Source organism: Somniosus microcephalus, chromosome 2 (genome assembly GCF_052327205.1).
Source record: "Somniosus microcephalus isolate GS21.2 chromosome 2, FLI_Smic_1.0, whole genome shotgun sequence".
NCBI lineage: Eukaryota > Metazoa > Chordata > Chondrichthyes > Squaliformes > Somniosidae > Somniosus > Somniosus microcephalus.
Window position 1 is genome coordinate 139883678 of NC_140988.1, and position 17111 is coordinate 139900788.

Sequence of the window (17111 nt, forward strand, 5' to 3'; positions counted from 1 at the left end):
CAGTAGCTCTCATAGAATGTCCTATACCTTCTGGTCCTAAATCTTTTATTTTCCTTTCACTAATGTCTGAATGGCTGCACCATATTCAGCTAGTCCAACTACACGATAAAACAAACTATATTATCATCAAGATTAGCAAATCTCTATCAGTGAGCTTATGGCAGTATCGTCATGTAGGGGCTCTGAAGGCTGCTCAAACTTGGCTGCCATGGGATACAGTGTCATCAGAAACACTTGATTAAATTCTGCACTCGAGAACGATGAACTTTTCTGCACTTCACCATCCAAAATAACTTGCTCTTCTGTCATATCACTGTTCATATATCAAAGACTGATGTTCCATGAGGCAGTACATCACACTAGATAATCAGTGAGGTCCTATAAACACGCCATGATAGCATGTGAAGTTCTTTGTCACTTGACATAGACAACTTTTTTGATATCATGAGTCAATCAATTGGAAAAAATACATAATATATAAGCAATACTTAATAAGGTAGATTTTATAAATTTAATCTACTTAGCAAAGGGATCTAGGGGTACAGATTCACAAATCATTAAAAGTAGCAAGGCAGGTTTACAATGCCATAAAAAGTGCAAACAACACTGGAGTTCATTTCTATAGGAATAGAATTCAAAAGCAGAGAAGTTATGTTAAAATTATATAGAACCTTGGTTAGACCACACTGTACTGTGCACAGTTTTGGCCTCCATATTACTAAAAGGATATAGCGGCACTGGAGAAAACGCAAAAAAAAAGATTTACAAGGATGATATCAGAACTAAGAGGGTATAACTATCAGTAAATACTGAACAGACTGAGGCCTAGAAATTGGGTTCTGGTCTTGCCAGGGCTGTAGCGCCAGAAAGTTTGCGCCAGCGGTAATGCGGCAGCGCCCGACGAAAATTCGGGTGCGCCGGGCCCAGACGGCGGCGGGCGCTAAAACCCTCCTTTAGCGCCTCAAAACGGGCGTGAACTTGGGTTTCCCGGCGCTAATCCCCCGCTGCGGCACCCGATGCGGTGCGGCAGGCGGGGGAACTGCAGGCCTCCTCCTCCTGTTAAGGAGGAGCTGCCTGCAGCCGACAACTGTCCGGCGGATTGACCCGACATCTGAGCCCGGCACCTCGGGGAAGTGCCGGGCTCGCATGAGACACTGATCAGGGCCGCGGGGGGGGAATGCAGGAGTCTGGGAAGGGAGGTGCGGGCAGGCGGCCGCCGGGAACGCGGCCGGCCGCCGCTCCACCTTTATGCGCCGGCGCACACTGGGGGAAGACTCTGTTGCCAGAGTCTTAGTTGCGCCTGCCACGGGCGAGGCGGGCGCAACTGAATTTCGGCTTGGGGCCGGGTTACCACGGCAACCGGGACGCTGCGCACACCGATGACGTCATCGGTGCCGGCGCAGCGCTACCGGTGCAACGCCGATTTAGGGCCCCAGGGAATTTCTCAACTGGCCATAACTCCGGCGCTAGGCCCTCTAGCGCCTCAAATGCGGCGCTAAGCCTACCGAATTTCTAGGCCTGAGTCTCTTCTCTAGAAAAGAGAAGACTGAGAGGTGACCTGATCGAAGTTTTTTAAAATTATGAAGGGGCTTGATAGGGTAGATGTAGAGGAGATGTTTTCACTTGCGGGGAGTTCAAAACTAAGGGCCATAAATACAAGATAGTCACTAGTAAATCCAATAAGGAGTTTAGGAGAAACATCTTCACTCAGATTGGTGAGAATGTGGAACTCGCTACCACATCAAGTGGTTGAGGCAACTAGTATAGATGCATTTAAGGGGAAGCTAAATTAAAAAGGGGAGAAAGGAATAGCAGGATATGTTGATGGGGTGATATGAAGTAGAGTGGAAGGAGGCTTGTGAGGAGCATAAACACCAGCACAGACCTGTTGGGCCAAATGGCCTGTTTCTGTGCTGTAAATTCTATATTTAAAAAATTGTGGATAAATAAATTACTGGTGGATACTCGGGGCACTCATTCATAACATTTACCCTGATATCTAGTACAAGCAGTAAACTAATGTAGAGTTCAGCAGAGGCCTGTAGCTTCATTCTAATGTTTTATGATGTCGTCTGAATCCCATCAAATGGATTACTGCTTCGTAATTCACTTCCATCCTCGCAGTGTCCTCAGTAACTCACTGCAGCAATCCACTATCATATATTTTCTGTTAAAGTTGGTTAAATTGGGAAATGATTAACATACTAACACAGGAGAGACTGAAAGAGCAGTTGCAATCAGAACTGTACGCAACCAGAATGGCTTTTCAGTAACTAAGGCCAATACAGTTTAGTACATTTAAAAAATGGGAGGCGGCCTACAGTTTACTGATTTCAGCTCGGCACATACCCACAAACACATTTTATGTCTGATTTATACATAATGTTAATGAATATTTGGGATTGGTTGATATCAATGAATATAAACAAAAATGCCATTCCTCACAGGCCTCTGTTGAACTCTACATTTGTTTACTGCTTGTACTAGATATCAGGGTAAATGTTATGGATGAGTGCCCCTAGCATAGGGCTTCACCCACCAGTGATTTATTTACCTCACAATGTGTGGAATAAAACTTAGACATGGCAACAGGCTGATAGAAAGAAAAGAACACCTTGCATTTATACCATACCATAGGAAATCTCTTGGAAATGTATCAAAGTGCTTGATCTACAAATAATTGCTTTAAAATGCAGTGACTGTTTTGTAGGCAAAGGTTACTGCAGTATGGTTAGTGCCACAAGTTTGCTTCTACAGAAACTACAAGATTACCAATGTTATGATGTTGGCTACAGTGTAGCAATTCATTCAAATGGCTCTGGAGAGTAATAAACCATAAAGGCAGCATTCCCTTGTCCTATGGCCAACTCCTTTCACCCTTCACTGAATCTTTTAACAGCCTCGCTCATAAAACCTTTTTTTAAAGTCGATGCCATTTTGTGGCAGCATTGCTTTTCATCTATTAATTAAAGCTAGAGGTATTCAATGGTATCAAGAAACCGAACAATCCACTCCAGCCACACGAGGCCTTGAACTTTGCTTGCTGTGTGGCAGGCCCATTTTCATCCCAAAACTCTGTACCTGCGGTGAGAGATAAGGGGAGGTATTCAGCAGAAGACAGCAGGATATACAATGTTTTTAGCTGTTGTAGTTCTTTCTAGTACTTTCAATAGCGATTAAAAAAAAATTAAACCTCTTTTCATGTAAAATACCAAGGGGAAAAGTTTGGTACCTTTCTTTTGTGCTGTACCTAAGGGTGTAGTGGAGAGTATACTAAGGTATGTTAAGTATACAAACTATTTATTTTTGGAGGCCCACTTTTTGACAACTTGTAATAGGATGTATATCAAGTATATCCATTTTTTAAAAAAATTTGGAGGCCAAGTTCCCAGGCCCAAAAGCACAAGATGGTAAATCACACAAGGTTAAGGCAATATGAGCAGCCATCTTCTGATGAAGGTTGTACGATGCTATGGCAGTTATTGTGATAAAGAGCTATTTTTCATACTGCACTATTTTATTATCAATTAATCATTTTGAAACCAAAATCTAGATATTACTATTGCCAATATTAGCTTGATGAATGCTTAAATGTGTTTGTATAATTTTGTTGGCTATTTTTAACAGCTGCATTAAAATACTGGACAGAGGAATATCATATTAAATTATTAAACATCCATCTGTTAATATTGGAAACAGTAATTTGTAGGCTCAAAAAGTATTATTTTGTAACAAAAAGCAAGTGTATTATTTGATTCACAGCTCATGTGAAGTTGTATACATGCCAGAAAAGACCTACGTATATAAAAAAAAATAAACCACTCCCAAATGCTGGAAAATGATTCCAATTAAGTATCAAAAATGAACATTTTCTGTGACAGGGAGTAAGAGCACAGAGCCTCTCCACCAAATAAAAAACCCTGTGTATAATATACAATATACTCACTTTGAAAATTGCCACTCCACCTTTGGCTGAATCTCTAAAGCCAATTATGCAAAACCTTTTATTTTCTGGCTGAGGTAATAGTCCTGATTTTAAATGTTAAATTTCACAAATGAGCAGCAGTAGATTTTTACTGTTGGCCAGAACAATGTTATCACCAAATGGAGAAAAACTGTTCCACTTTCTAAATCCTTGTATCCTTGTAACTCTGTCACTTTGTGACAAAGGACATTAGATTATACCACACAATGAGACGGTCTCCATTTCCACTCTCTGAATTTGAAGCTGCACAAGGGACATTTTAAACTGCTATTCAGTCAGCTACTGAAAGAAAGTCTTCCAGATGCGGAAATATCAGCAAGAACACAATGAACTGGGCAGCTGCTCTGTACCTAGAACTATTACTTTTCAAATATTATTCGTTTGAAAATTGATATTTCAAGAAAAAAACCCTTGAAATTATTTTTGCTGTTCAATGAAGACATTTTGCACTCCATCAATGTGTACGCTTATTTCAGTTGTGGGTGATATAGGAAGCTGCAACTGGCTCCCATATTATCACCGCTGTCTATTTTCAGTAATATGGCAGTCAACCATTCATTGATACCATGTTGCTTTTATCGCAAAAATCAAGATATTCTGCAGCCTATCAAGTACTTTTCCCTGTTTCTGACTTATTTTACTTGGTAAATGAACACAAAATAGGCGATCACTGTTTTCCCTTACAATGGGACAGGCACTGTACTATCTGCCATGGAATTTTCAAGCAGTATCTGATTGCCACATCCCTGAACGTAGGACCAATATCTGTCGATTAGATGCTCTCTGTGCCTAGTCTGCTGATTTAAAATCAATCTTCACTGCTAAATCCTGATGTAAATCTGAAAGTGGCAGCTCTACCTATAGTACATTAAAGCACTATACTTAAATAAGGATGTGGCTTTAAATGTATTAACTGTATGTCCAACTCACTGCAGCACAAAATGCTTAAGAAAAATCAACTGCAAGTGTTGAAAACAGAGGGGTTGATTTTCCGCGGTGACCATGGTTGGGGTACTAAAGTTGGCCTTAGCACCCTTGGGATAGAGAGTGGAAAATTGGCTGGGGTTTCTGTTCCTCATTACCAGCCAGTAATCCCTTCTGGAAGTATGTGTCGGGTGAAGACAGGTTTGTATTTGGTTGTGATGCCTTCCACTGTGGAATAGCCAGTCAACACTCAACATCAAGGTTCAGAGATGGATACTGACCACTTGTGTGAGGTATTAGAAGTTGAGTAGTCACCATGAAACCATAACCCAGCATAGACTTTCAACTGCCTGAAAAACTGGCAACCAGCAGTTGATTCAACTTTCAGACAGGCCTTAAAGTAGCCAGTCAGCACTCCTGCCCCAGCCTGGTGGGAGCGTGTTTAGTTATGCAAAGCAAGGTCCTACGCCTGTTGTAGGATCCCGATTGCAGCTTTCAAAGAGAAATGGCTGGAGCATACACAGCACGTGCCAGGCATATTTCTTCAGCCGTTGAGAGGCCAAAGTCTTCTGTGTGGCTGAAAACCTGTTCCAAAAGCTGTATTTTTAGCCATATAGGATTAAAGATTGATATTGTTGCAACACAGACATGAACAAGCTAACTTCCGATGCAATTTTTAAGTTTCAAATAAATACCACTCCCGGACAAGATAACTCCTCTGAGGCACAGTCAGAATTAAGCTCATAAAAGTGAGATGCAGATGTGAATTTTTAACGGCAGCGAAATTAATGCCCTGAGTACAGGATGCCCCTGTGAGTTTTTTTAATGTCACAATTCTGTTTGCTCTCACTTGTGATTTCACAACGATACAATATGAAAAGCATTTCATGCTTGTCAATGGTGTCATCACCATGATTTCTAAATATATATTCAAATTGTTCAGATGGCTGACTCCATTACCCCTTTTCCAGTAATCGGCTTGACGCTTTCAGTTTAGTTTTCTTTATTCACACAGTCACCCGATAGGCCAGTGATGGCTCAGACTGACCCTCAGAAAAGGACAATTATTGCAACAATAAATATTACAACACAATTCCTATAAAATAAGTGCAGATATAAAAAGAGGGGAAGCTGTAATTTTATTTTTAGAAACTTCAATATAGGCCCGTAAAAGTCTCAGGAAATGAGGATACTACGACATTCAGAAATAACCACCCAGTTATAGAAAAAGGAATTAGATGATGGCCAAACTTTGTCATAGAAGAAACAGTGCTTATTATTTGAAACATATTTTCACAACAAAGGATGCTCTGTGGCTATCTCTGCGATATGAGACTTACACATTGACTACATTCTGTACGAACAATGAAGTCATATTGTATCACACCCATAATCGTGGGTTATCCTAGTTATACAGAGACACAGAGAATTAACAACAGTTCCACAAGAAACAGACATTTTTTTTCATTTAAAGAAAATTAAATGAAGCTGGGGGCCCATTATTGAAAAAGAAGCTGATCTAGGTAAGAGTCTGTATATCGGTCTCCCCAGTGGTTCAGCAAGGCAACTACATCCCATACATATTGAAGAGAAATACGCTTATTGTTTAATAGATGGCACAGTCCCAGCAAAGCATGTCGTTGCTCGCTTTGCCATGATTCTTTGTGCCCCTTGACATACCGAGCAACACACACCAGAGTTGTAGGATCATTTTTGTTGTCGAAACATTTCATAACATTTTTCCTAAGAAAAAAGAAAGTCATACCATGCTCAATGTCTGTCCACCAGGGCTTCCTTAAATGGTTACAAAATCACTACTGTGACTCTGTCTGACAGTTAAAAGACTAAAGTAGCATTTCTGATGACTGACCAAAGTATTTCTTCAGATACGAGCAGCGTAATGTTAACATAGAATCCCATGTGGCTTACCGTTTAGTGACAAGGTGCAGAGAGCTGTGACACACATGCTCTATGTGTGCAAAACCTCACGACGCAGCTTTACAGGCCCTGTTTGCTTTCATTTGCTTTCTGCAGGAAACTGTTGTTAGATGTGTCACAACACAACATTGAGGATGCCTCTTTGAAACATTCATCCTCTCAACTTTAAGCACAAATTGAACAAGGTTTTAGACAGGTGAACCACATGAGGTGAAACAAACCATCCCTGCACAGAGGGAGAAGTAGCATTTGAGGTTTAGTAAAGAATGCTTGATTTAATCATTTTCATTTATTCCTTTTAGGTATTTCTAAAATAAAGTAACATTTGAAAAAAAATGCATGCACATTGATGTTTGGTATTCCCCTCCACCTACTCCTGTTGCCTCTGGTTACATTTATGGCAGAACAGATGATTTATTCAGAATTAGAATAGTGATGAAAGTCGGGTTGAAGCTGCGTTTTAAAAATATGTTGCATCACTCCCACGCTCACCAATAGATTGAAAAGAGACCTTATTGAATTCTTGCATTTTTTTTTTATTTAGTAAAATATGGATTCATCAAATGTGTAAGTGATTTTCACTTACAGGGTAAATAAACTAGATGCAGAAACGGAGTTTTCATGTAAATTAATAACCTATTTCTTGAAACTGATTTTATAAAAATAAAGGATTCATATTGTAATGCACAGTAAAGCGATGTTCCTGCAGTGAAAAATAAAATGTTGATTCACACAGCTATACTTATCAGTACACATCACTTCAGACTCCAGAAATAAACAGAGAAGGATCAATAATTTGGGTCATTCTGATGTACGCAAATGTTAATGTGGCATTTAATTCAGGGACATTTCTGAGAGTGGAGGAAGCAGGCAGCTGTGGTCATAGTGCTCGCTTGCTCCGCTGTTAAACTGAGCAAGGCAGAACGCTGTGTTTGCATAATTAAACATACACATGCAGCTCTGGTCACTGGCCCCCATCCACCAGTGTGATTTCTAGTTAAATAACAGCTCGTGGGACAGTCGATAACTGTTCCAATAAGCATTCAAAATATTAGGTCATGGAAATAAATCATATGGGGAAACACCACACCAATTTAGAAATCCCCTCAGAAATCTTTATAATAGCTTTCAAATACGCCTACCCTGCTCCTGATGAGATATAATCTTCCTCTAGGATTAATAAATCATTAATTTAGTTTATAAAAAATTGCACATATATAAAGCAGCATGAATGTAATTTTCATTTTATTTAAGAGTTGGTTAAAGTTTTTAGCATGATTTTCTCTCAATCATTTCATTTTATCTACCTACCGCACCCCCACACCCCCCACACCCACATCTTTAAGGATGAAATCTCCACTTTAACAAAAATAGGAGAATGTCTGTGGGCTGAATTTTTACCTTGCCGTCGGGATGGGTGCGGTGGGGTGGGGGGTGGTGGTGCGTGGATTGGGTTGGGAACCCAGACATTGAAGCGGCGTGTCTTGCTGTGGCTTTTTAACAGAGCCACTGCAATTGAATCAGACTTCTGGGTTTCCTGACCAATTAACTGGAGCGGGTCTGATGATGTCATGGATGACTCGACTTCAGCTCAGCTATTTAAAGAAGCAATGCACTGATGACAGTTGAAGGTTGGTGGAGGTGTAGGAGAGGTTGGCGGGGAAGATAGTGCATTGTTGAAACAGTAAGCTTGTTATATAAAGTTATACAGATTGATGAGCAAAAATGCAGGCTCAGTGCCAAAAAGCTGCCCCCAGATTTAGTGATGCCTCCCTGGAACTCCCACTCCAGGGAGTCAGGGCCCGCAGGGAGGCCCTCTTCCCTGGTGACTGGAGGAAGAGGCCAGCTGCCGAGACTAAGAGAGCATGGCTGGAGATCGCGGAAGAGGTGAGCAGCAGGAGTCTGGTTTCTAGGTCATAGATACAGTGCAGGAAGTGATTTTTGACCTCATGAGGGCAGGAAAGGTGAGTGCTGTTTTGATTTCTTTTTGGGTTCAATAAAGACTCATTTCTGAAAGAGAATGTTGTTTAATCTAAAGTCTTGTTCAAGACTTTCTACAGCTTTTTACAGAACACACTATGCTGTGATGCATCCAGAATGAAACTGAAAGTAAAACTCCTCTGGACTGCTTGTCTCTCACATGACCTCTGCTGGTCAGGCACAAGTAATCAAAAACACAGACAAATATGCTGTAAGGCATAAGTAATCAAGCACAGACAAATATCATCACTATTTGCTGATATCATTACATCTCCCTTTCTTAAAACAAAAGTATTTTACTTTTAACTAACAACATTTAATGAACTTACATTATCATTATCATGATCAAGGTTTTTTACCCTTGCTTTGTGTGTTCACATGAAATATGTCAATACACTAGAACTTGAAGAAAGAATAAGATAACATTACTTCCTTCTTTAACAATAGTCCTTAAATTTGCTCAATGAGTCTCTCAGGAGGCTTCACGTGTCTTGAGGATTTTCTGATTGATTGTCCTTGAATCTGAGTTGTTGCCTCAGATGATTGGTTCTCAGCTGTGTGATCAGGTTGTTCACCAGTATCAGTCTCTTGACCTGCTGTGCCTGGTCCCATGAGAAGATCTCGACGATTTCTTCTCAGAACAGCACCCTCATCTGTCTGAATGGTGTATGATCTTGGTTGAACTTCACTCAGGACAGTTCCCTTCTGAGTCCATGTGTTTGTTTTGTCTTTCAACCTTACTTGGTCACCAGTGTGGAGTTCAGGTAGGTTTTGTGTTCCTCTGTCATAGTAGTACTTTTGCTTTTCTTTCTGTTGCTCTTTGAACTTCCTCACTTTCTCCCCCTCTTTTGTTTTCAGGAGGTTCTCCGGGATGGGTAGGTTTGACCTTAGCCGACGTCCCATCAGGAGTTGGGCTGGTGACATACCACACTCGAGCGGCGTTGTGCGGTATACAAGCATGCTTTGGTAGAAGTCAGTTCCACTGTCTTTTGCCTTGTACATCAGTCTTTTCACTGTCTGGACCGATTTTTCCACTAGTCCATTGGACTGTGGATAGTGAGGACTTGACGTTGTGTGGACAAAGTCCCACTCTTTGGCAAAGTGTCAGAAATTTGCATTGTTAAACTGGGGTCCGTTGTCTGTGAAGACCTCGCTTGCCACGCCATGTCTGGAGAATATGGCTTTCATACTTCTTATCACAGCTTCTGCAGTGGTGGTGTACAGTCTACAAACCTCTGGATACAGGGAGTAATAGTCTGTGACGACAAGATAGTCCTTCCCTTGACATACGAATAGGTCAGCGCCTACCTTCTGGTAAGGTCTGTCTGGTGCTGGGTGTGGCTTTAGTGGTTCTACCGGATTGCTTGCTCGATATTTCAGGCATATTGTGCAGTTTGACACCTCATTTGTCACATCTTGGTTGATTCGTGGCCAGTACATCACCTCTCGTGCTCTTTTCTTACACTTTTCGATTCCCAGGTGTCCTCCATGGATCTTTTTTAGCATCTCTCTTCTCAGACTCTTTGGGATAACTATTTTACTTCCTTTGTAGATGATGTCTTCGACCACTGATAGTTCCGCCCTGCAGTTCCAGTACTCTGCTATATCAGGTGAGCAGTCTTGCTTCATGTTGGGCCATCCATCCAAGATGCTTTTTCTCAGTCGTCTCATTGTTTCATCTTTGTTTGTCTCAGTCTTTATGAGCTCCATTTTTGCATCTGCTATGGGCAGTGCACTTGTGATCATGTCCACGTAGGCGTTCACTTTTTCATCCATTGTGGTGTTTGCGGGCTCACTTGGGTCAACAGCTCTGGACAACGTGTCTGCTGTATACATCAGCTTACCCGGTGTGTACGCAACATTCAGTGTATAGCGTTGCAGCCTGATCATCATTCTTTGTATTCTAAGCGGACAGCTATTCAGTGGCTTTTGGAACAATGCAATCAAGGGCTTATGGTCAGTCTCTACACTGATTGCTTGTCCTGCCACAAACTGGTGAAATCTTTCACAGGCGTATGTGATGCTGAGCAGCTCCTTTTCTATTTGAGCATATCGCGTCTCCGCGTCTGTCATTGAGCGCGATGCATATGCAATAGGTTGCCAGTAGTCATATTGTTGCAGAAGAACGGCACCGAGCCCACTCTGTGATGCATCTGATGATATCTTGATGGGTCTCGCTGGGTCATAAAACCTCAGAACTGGTTCCTCTGTGAGCAGTTTCTTTAGATCGCTCCATGACTTCTCATGCTCATGATTCCATTCCCATTCTATGTTCTTTTCAGTTAGTCTTCTCAGTGGCGCTATTTTTTCTGAGAGGTTGGATATGAATTTACCCATATAGTTGATCATTCCATTAAACCTCTGCACGTCCTTTTTGCATTGTGGCCTTGGCATATTCTCAATGGCGGACACCTTTCTGGGATCTGGTCTGATGCCCTCACTGCTAAGGATATCTCCCACGAATGTCAGTTCTGTCACCCCGAGCAGGCATTTCTCTCTATTCAGCTTCAGGTTTGTTTTCCTTGTTGCTTCCAGCACTTTTTTCAGTCTCTCGTCATGCTCAGTTCTCGTGGTTTCCCATACTATGATGTCATCCATTGATGTATCAACTCCCTCCAGGTGCTCATAGATCATATGGATAGTCTTGTGATACACTTCAGGAGCTGAGGCAATGCCAAATGGTAACCTTAGGAATCTGTATCTGCCAAATGGAGTGTTGAACGTGCACAGTCTTGAACTTGCTTCGTCCAGCTTCATCTGCCAAAATCCTGAGGACGCATCTAATTTGCTGAAATATTTTGCATTTGCAAACTGTGCCATGATTTCCTCACGTGTAGGAAGCTTGAAGTGCTCTCTCTTTATTGCTCTGTTTAGATCTCTTGGATCCAGGCAAATTCTGAGCTTTCCATTCTTTTTGTCCACTACGACGAGGGAACTCACCCACTCAGTTGGCTCATCTATCTTCTGAATCACGTTCAGGCTTTCCATCCTGTCCAACTCTGCCTTCAGTTGCTTTTGAAGAGCAAACGGAACTTTTCTGCATGGATGTATGACCGGTGTCATACTTTTATCTACTCTGATCGTGTGTTCTCCTGGAATGCAGCCTAGACCCTTAAATAGGTCTTTGTACTCTTTCATGAGTTCATCATAGACTGTCTCTCCTTCGCTTTCCACAACGAGGACTCTCTTTACCAGGTTCAGTCTCTCACAGGCTTTTAACCCTAGTATGGCTTGCACATCCTTTGGCACCACGATTAATGCTAGCGTGTGCTCTCTGTCCTTGTGTGTTACTTTGACAATGCATTTTCCTTTCACTGGTATATCAGTACCTGAGTATCCGGTCACTTTCACTTGTATTCCATGTAACTTTGGTCTGGGTCTAATTCTCTTAAAATCGGTCTCTGATATCACATTAACTTGTGCTCCAGTATCCAATTTAAATGGAATGTGTATGTCATTCACTTTTAGTGTCAACATCCAGTCTCGTTCTTTTTTGTTTTCAGACACAACATCTACATTGAATTCCTCTATCTTGCTTTCATCTACTGTATGGACCTTGCTTTGTTGCGCTTGGTTCTTACAGCAACGGGCATAATGGTTGTTTTTGTTGCATCTATTGCATGTTTTACCATATGCTGGACACTTTCTTGGTGGATGCTGTGTACCGCATCGACTACATGACTTCCGATTGTCTCTTTCATTTTCGTTTGCTGGCCACGTCTCTTTTTTCACATTGGCGCTCTCTTTGTTAAACGGTTTGTATCCGTTCTTTCTCACTGCATCCACGTTGCAGCTACTGTCACTGAACAGCTCCTTTGCCTGCAACTTCACAGTCTCTGTAGCCCTACACAATGCTATGGCTTTTCCCAGGTCTAGATCTTGCTCTCTTAGCAGCCTTTCCCTTAGACCATTATCTGGAATACCACACACCAGTCTGTCTTTTATCAGCGAGTCTGTGAGTCCCCCAAATTCACACGATTTGCTCCGGTTTCTCAGTTCAGTCACATACTGATCAATAGTCTCGCCGATTTTCTGTACACATGTGAAAAATTTGTGCCTCTCAAAGGTCACGTTGCGTTTAGGTATGCAGTAGGCCTCAAACTGTTCCATTATTTTATCTAGCTTCATTTTGTCTCCATCAACAGCAAATATGAAATTATTATATACCTCCAGCGCTGCATCACCCACGACATGTAAGAACACGGACGATTTTTGTTTATCACTTTTCTCGTCAGCTCCGATTGCCGCTAAATACAACTCTAAACGTTGTTTGAACCTTCTCCAATTTTCAGCCACATTACCTGTCAATTGAAGCGTCGCCGGTGGGAGTAAACCTTCCATTTTTTCACTTCGTTAGCTATTCTCTAATGGTAAGCAACGATGTTCTCTTCTGGCTTGCTAATATGTGGAGAGCTGATTTCGCTGACTTGCCACAACTGCTTTCACTGTCCCATCAAGTTGCTAACTTCAGATTTTTTCTCTTTCAGCCACTTCTGACATCATGTTTTGATTTCTTTTTGGGTTCAATAAAGACTCATTTCTGAAAGAGAATGTTGTTTAATCTAAAGTCTTGTTCAAGACTTTCTACAGCTTTTTACAGAACACACTATGCTGTGATGCATCTAGAATGAAACTGAAAGTAAAACTCCTCTGGACTGCTTGTCTCTCACATGACCTCTGCTGGTCAGGCACAAGTAATCAAAAACACAGACAAATATGCTGTAAGGCATAAGTAATCAAACACAGACAAATATCATCACTATTTGCTGATATCATTACAAGTGCAATGCCACATTGTCCTACATCCTGATGTGTGTTTCACCCCAACTCCCTCACTCTGACTTCTCAAGCTTACTCCTGCATATCACTCCTCACACCAACTTACCTTGCAGGTCCACCCATCCCTCAATGTCTATGCACCTACTCACACCCCCATCTGACTATGCACCACTTACACTCCCCCTCATCCTAATGCAATCATAGATATTAATGCCAAAGAAGGAGGCCATTTGGCAATGTCACGTCACTCCCTCATTGTTCCCCTCTACAGATGTAGCCCATCCATTCCTTACACTCATTCATCATTCTCTTGTTTCTCTCCTTGCAGAAGAGAGCGCAGAACACACTGGAGAGGCAGAGAACCAGAGGTGTCACCTGGTGTCTCACAGATCACATGTGAGCAAGGGCAGATGGTGGAGACAGGGACAGCAGTGGAGAGTCCTCGTCGGTGGGTGCAGATGCTCCAAGCAGTGCTCAGCTGGACGCAGATGCTGAACCTTGGGGGCCATCGACAAAGAGGATGATTCTTGAGGAACAGCAAAAAGTGCGGGAGGCTCTGGCAGCTTTTTCAGCCGCAATATGCTCGATTGTAGGGAGAATGGAGTCCATCTCCAATATGAGCAGCACGATGTCGCAGGCGATGGCTACGATGTGCTTGTCCATGGAAAGGATGGCCACCTGCATAGAGCATCAAATGCACCAGTCAAACGAGTGCATGCTTGCTGTGAGCAACAGCTTGCAGACTCTAATTGCAGTCATATCCAGGATGGATAGGATCCTAGAGTTGGCCTTTAATATCCCCACTGATGTGCAGCAATGTGCTCTCCAGCTGTTTGCTAGTTTGGAAGTGTGGGTGGGCCATGAGAGGGATGATGGTGAGCGAGGACATGGAAGTGGGGACTCTGCTCAAAGCGCTCCCACTTCTCCCCCGTTGCCTCCCCCTCAGTCAGAGCCCCACATACTGCCTTGGATCCCGATGGCCGAGTCTGCCCCTGCACAGGTGCAGGAGGAGCAGTCTTTGGCAGGGCCCTCACAGGCTCCAAAACCCAGAGGATGTTTGCCAAAAGTGTCTAAGCAGTCAGAGCAGGGAAGTGAACAGTCTGCCTCTACGTTTGCTGAAGCCACAGGGGTTGCACGCTGTAGAAGTAGTAGAAAAAGCAAAGGGACACAATTGTAGATATGCAAGGGGATGCACATGTGTGTGTTATAAAATGTCAGAGGGTTAAGTTTCTGTTGAAGTTACGAGCCACATAAATTTATTTCTTTGCACACTTTCCCATCTTGTCCATTTTTGCCTGCTACCTAGAAAGTGGCCTTATTAGTTGGAGTGAATGGTAAGACATTACTTAACTTTGAGCAATGGGTGTGTGTGTGACAGGAATGGTTTAGTCATTTTAGGACTGCTTTGTGGTGGTGGGGTGAGGTGGGGAGTTGGTTCAGCATCTGGGTGCCATATGGGTGCACTGGTGCAATTTAATTAAATCATGCCATTAGGATTCCCTCCCGGGCAGCAATATGCGCCGCTGCTGGTGCCATGCCCACGTCAGGTTCCCCCTCCTCCTTGTGTTCCTCCTGCTCCTTCTCATCCTCCTCCGCCTCCTCCGAAGCTCTGCACTCTGTGCCTTGCTCCTCCTACAGCTTTAATCTTCACTGCTACTCTATGTTGTGCAGAGCGCACCACACCATGATCATTCTGGAAACCCTGGCTGATGCATATTTAAGGGCTCCTCCAGATCTGTCCACCACCTGAAGATCTGAAGCGCATCTTCAGCATCCCGATTGGTTGCTCCATGACACATCTTGTCATCATGTGGCTTTGATTATAGTGTTCTTCTGCCTCATTGCTTGGCCTCCTCAAGGGTGTCATCAGCCATGTCTTCAGTGGATAGCCCTTGTCTCCAAACAGCCAGCCAGTTAGTTTGGTCAGAGGTGCGAAGAGCTGAGGGAGGGTGGATTAGCACAGGATGAATGAGTCATGACAGCTGTCTGGGGATCTGGCACACACCTGCATGATGATCTTTTTGTGGTTGCAGTCGAGCTGCCCATTGAGGGAGTGGAAGCCCTGATGGTTCACGAACACTCCTGGGTGATCTGGGGGTGCCTTGATAGGCACATGTGTGCAGTCAATGATGCCGTGTACCTGTGGGAAGCCAGCCAGGGCTGTAAAACCAAGCGCCCACTCAGTAACACTGGCTTCATCAGTGGCAAAGTTTACATAAGTGCCTGACTTTTCAAGCATGGCATCGGTCACCTGGGTGATGCATTTGTGGGTGGCCGACTGCGAGGTCCTGCAACTGTCCCCTGCAGATCCCTGGAAGGAAGGAGCCAGAGGTGAAGAAGTTGAGGGCGGTGGTGACTTTGACAGCCACTGGTAACACGTGTCCACCAGGTCCACTTGGCAACAGGTCTTCTTCCAGCAAGCTACAAATATCTGCCATGACCTGACGCGATAGCCTGAGCTTTCTGAGGCACTGCTGTTCAGTCATATCCAGGAAGCTGATCCTCTGCCTATATACCCTGTGTTGTGGCTATCGCCTCCTGTGAGGTGCACCCCTGTGCTCATCCCCTCTGTCCTGTAGAGCGACAGGTCGGTGAGGAGAAGCTGCTGCTGCTGCTACTTGTGTTGTTGCTGCTGGGGTTCATCTTGATCCAAATCTGAGGTCCAAGGTGAAACAGCATAAGCAGCACCCAAGCTGATCTGATAGATGCCAGGTAAAGTGGAGATCAGAGGCACAATCCTCCAATGTAGTGAGAGTAACTTCTGAAGTTGTAGAAATCACCTGCAAACTCCTGAAAGCAAATTCTCAGCACAAATGTTGTCAGCAAGAGCCTTTCCCTTAGGCAAGGAATAGGTCTGAGGTGTGAGTATTTATGTGATTTTTTTTTTTATTATCAATTGTTCAACTCCCACAATGGCCACTCTGCTCTCGCCTTGCTTTCATTGGCAAAGTTCAGCAAGCCCATAAATCCCGTAGACAGCCAGTAAAAGTTCCAACTTCAGGTTAAAAAGACTGTTAATAGCCTTTTAACAAGCTCTCAACTAATTTAATTAGGTCACCTGCCTCCCCCGAACAGGTCTCTGGCCCACTGACTAATGCGCCCGAGTTAAAGGCGGAAGGCGGTGAGTTGAAGCTGGCACTTTTAACTGCCCACCCGCTCACAAACCCGCACTCTCTTCAACGTAAAAATTCTGGCCTACGTTTCTCTGTGGTTTATGGCTCACTAATTAAATCATAGAAATGCATAGCTCTGAAATGGCTTATTTCGGAGAACGTGATTTTGTTAATAGATAAATAATCTGGAGAAAAACATTGTCCCATTCTTCATCAAAAGAGCCTTTGGCAAATTCTTCCAGATCCTATACCAGTGACTATTCTCTACCCTAGGCGGATGGACAGTAAAAATACAGCATGTGAGTTACTCATTCGGTTTCGATTTTAAAGTGCTTGATTTTTCAGATGTATGAGGCGCCTGCCTGACCCAGGTTGGGAGCATCATACATTTA

At 43.1% G+C, this 17111-nt stretch overlaps 1 protein-coding gene across 3 annotated transcripts in view; it reads left to right on the forward strand.

Moving 5' to 3' along the window:
- The window catches only part of LOC147122981 (TNFAIP3-interacting protein 1-like), a 164903-nt gene that overhangs the window by 76538 nt on the left and 71254 nt on the right, over positions 1-17111 (forward strand). The window lies entirely within an intron of this gene.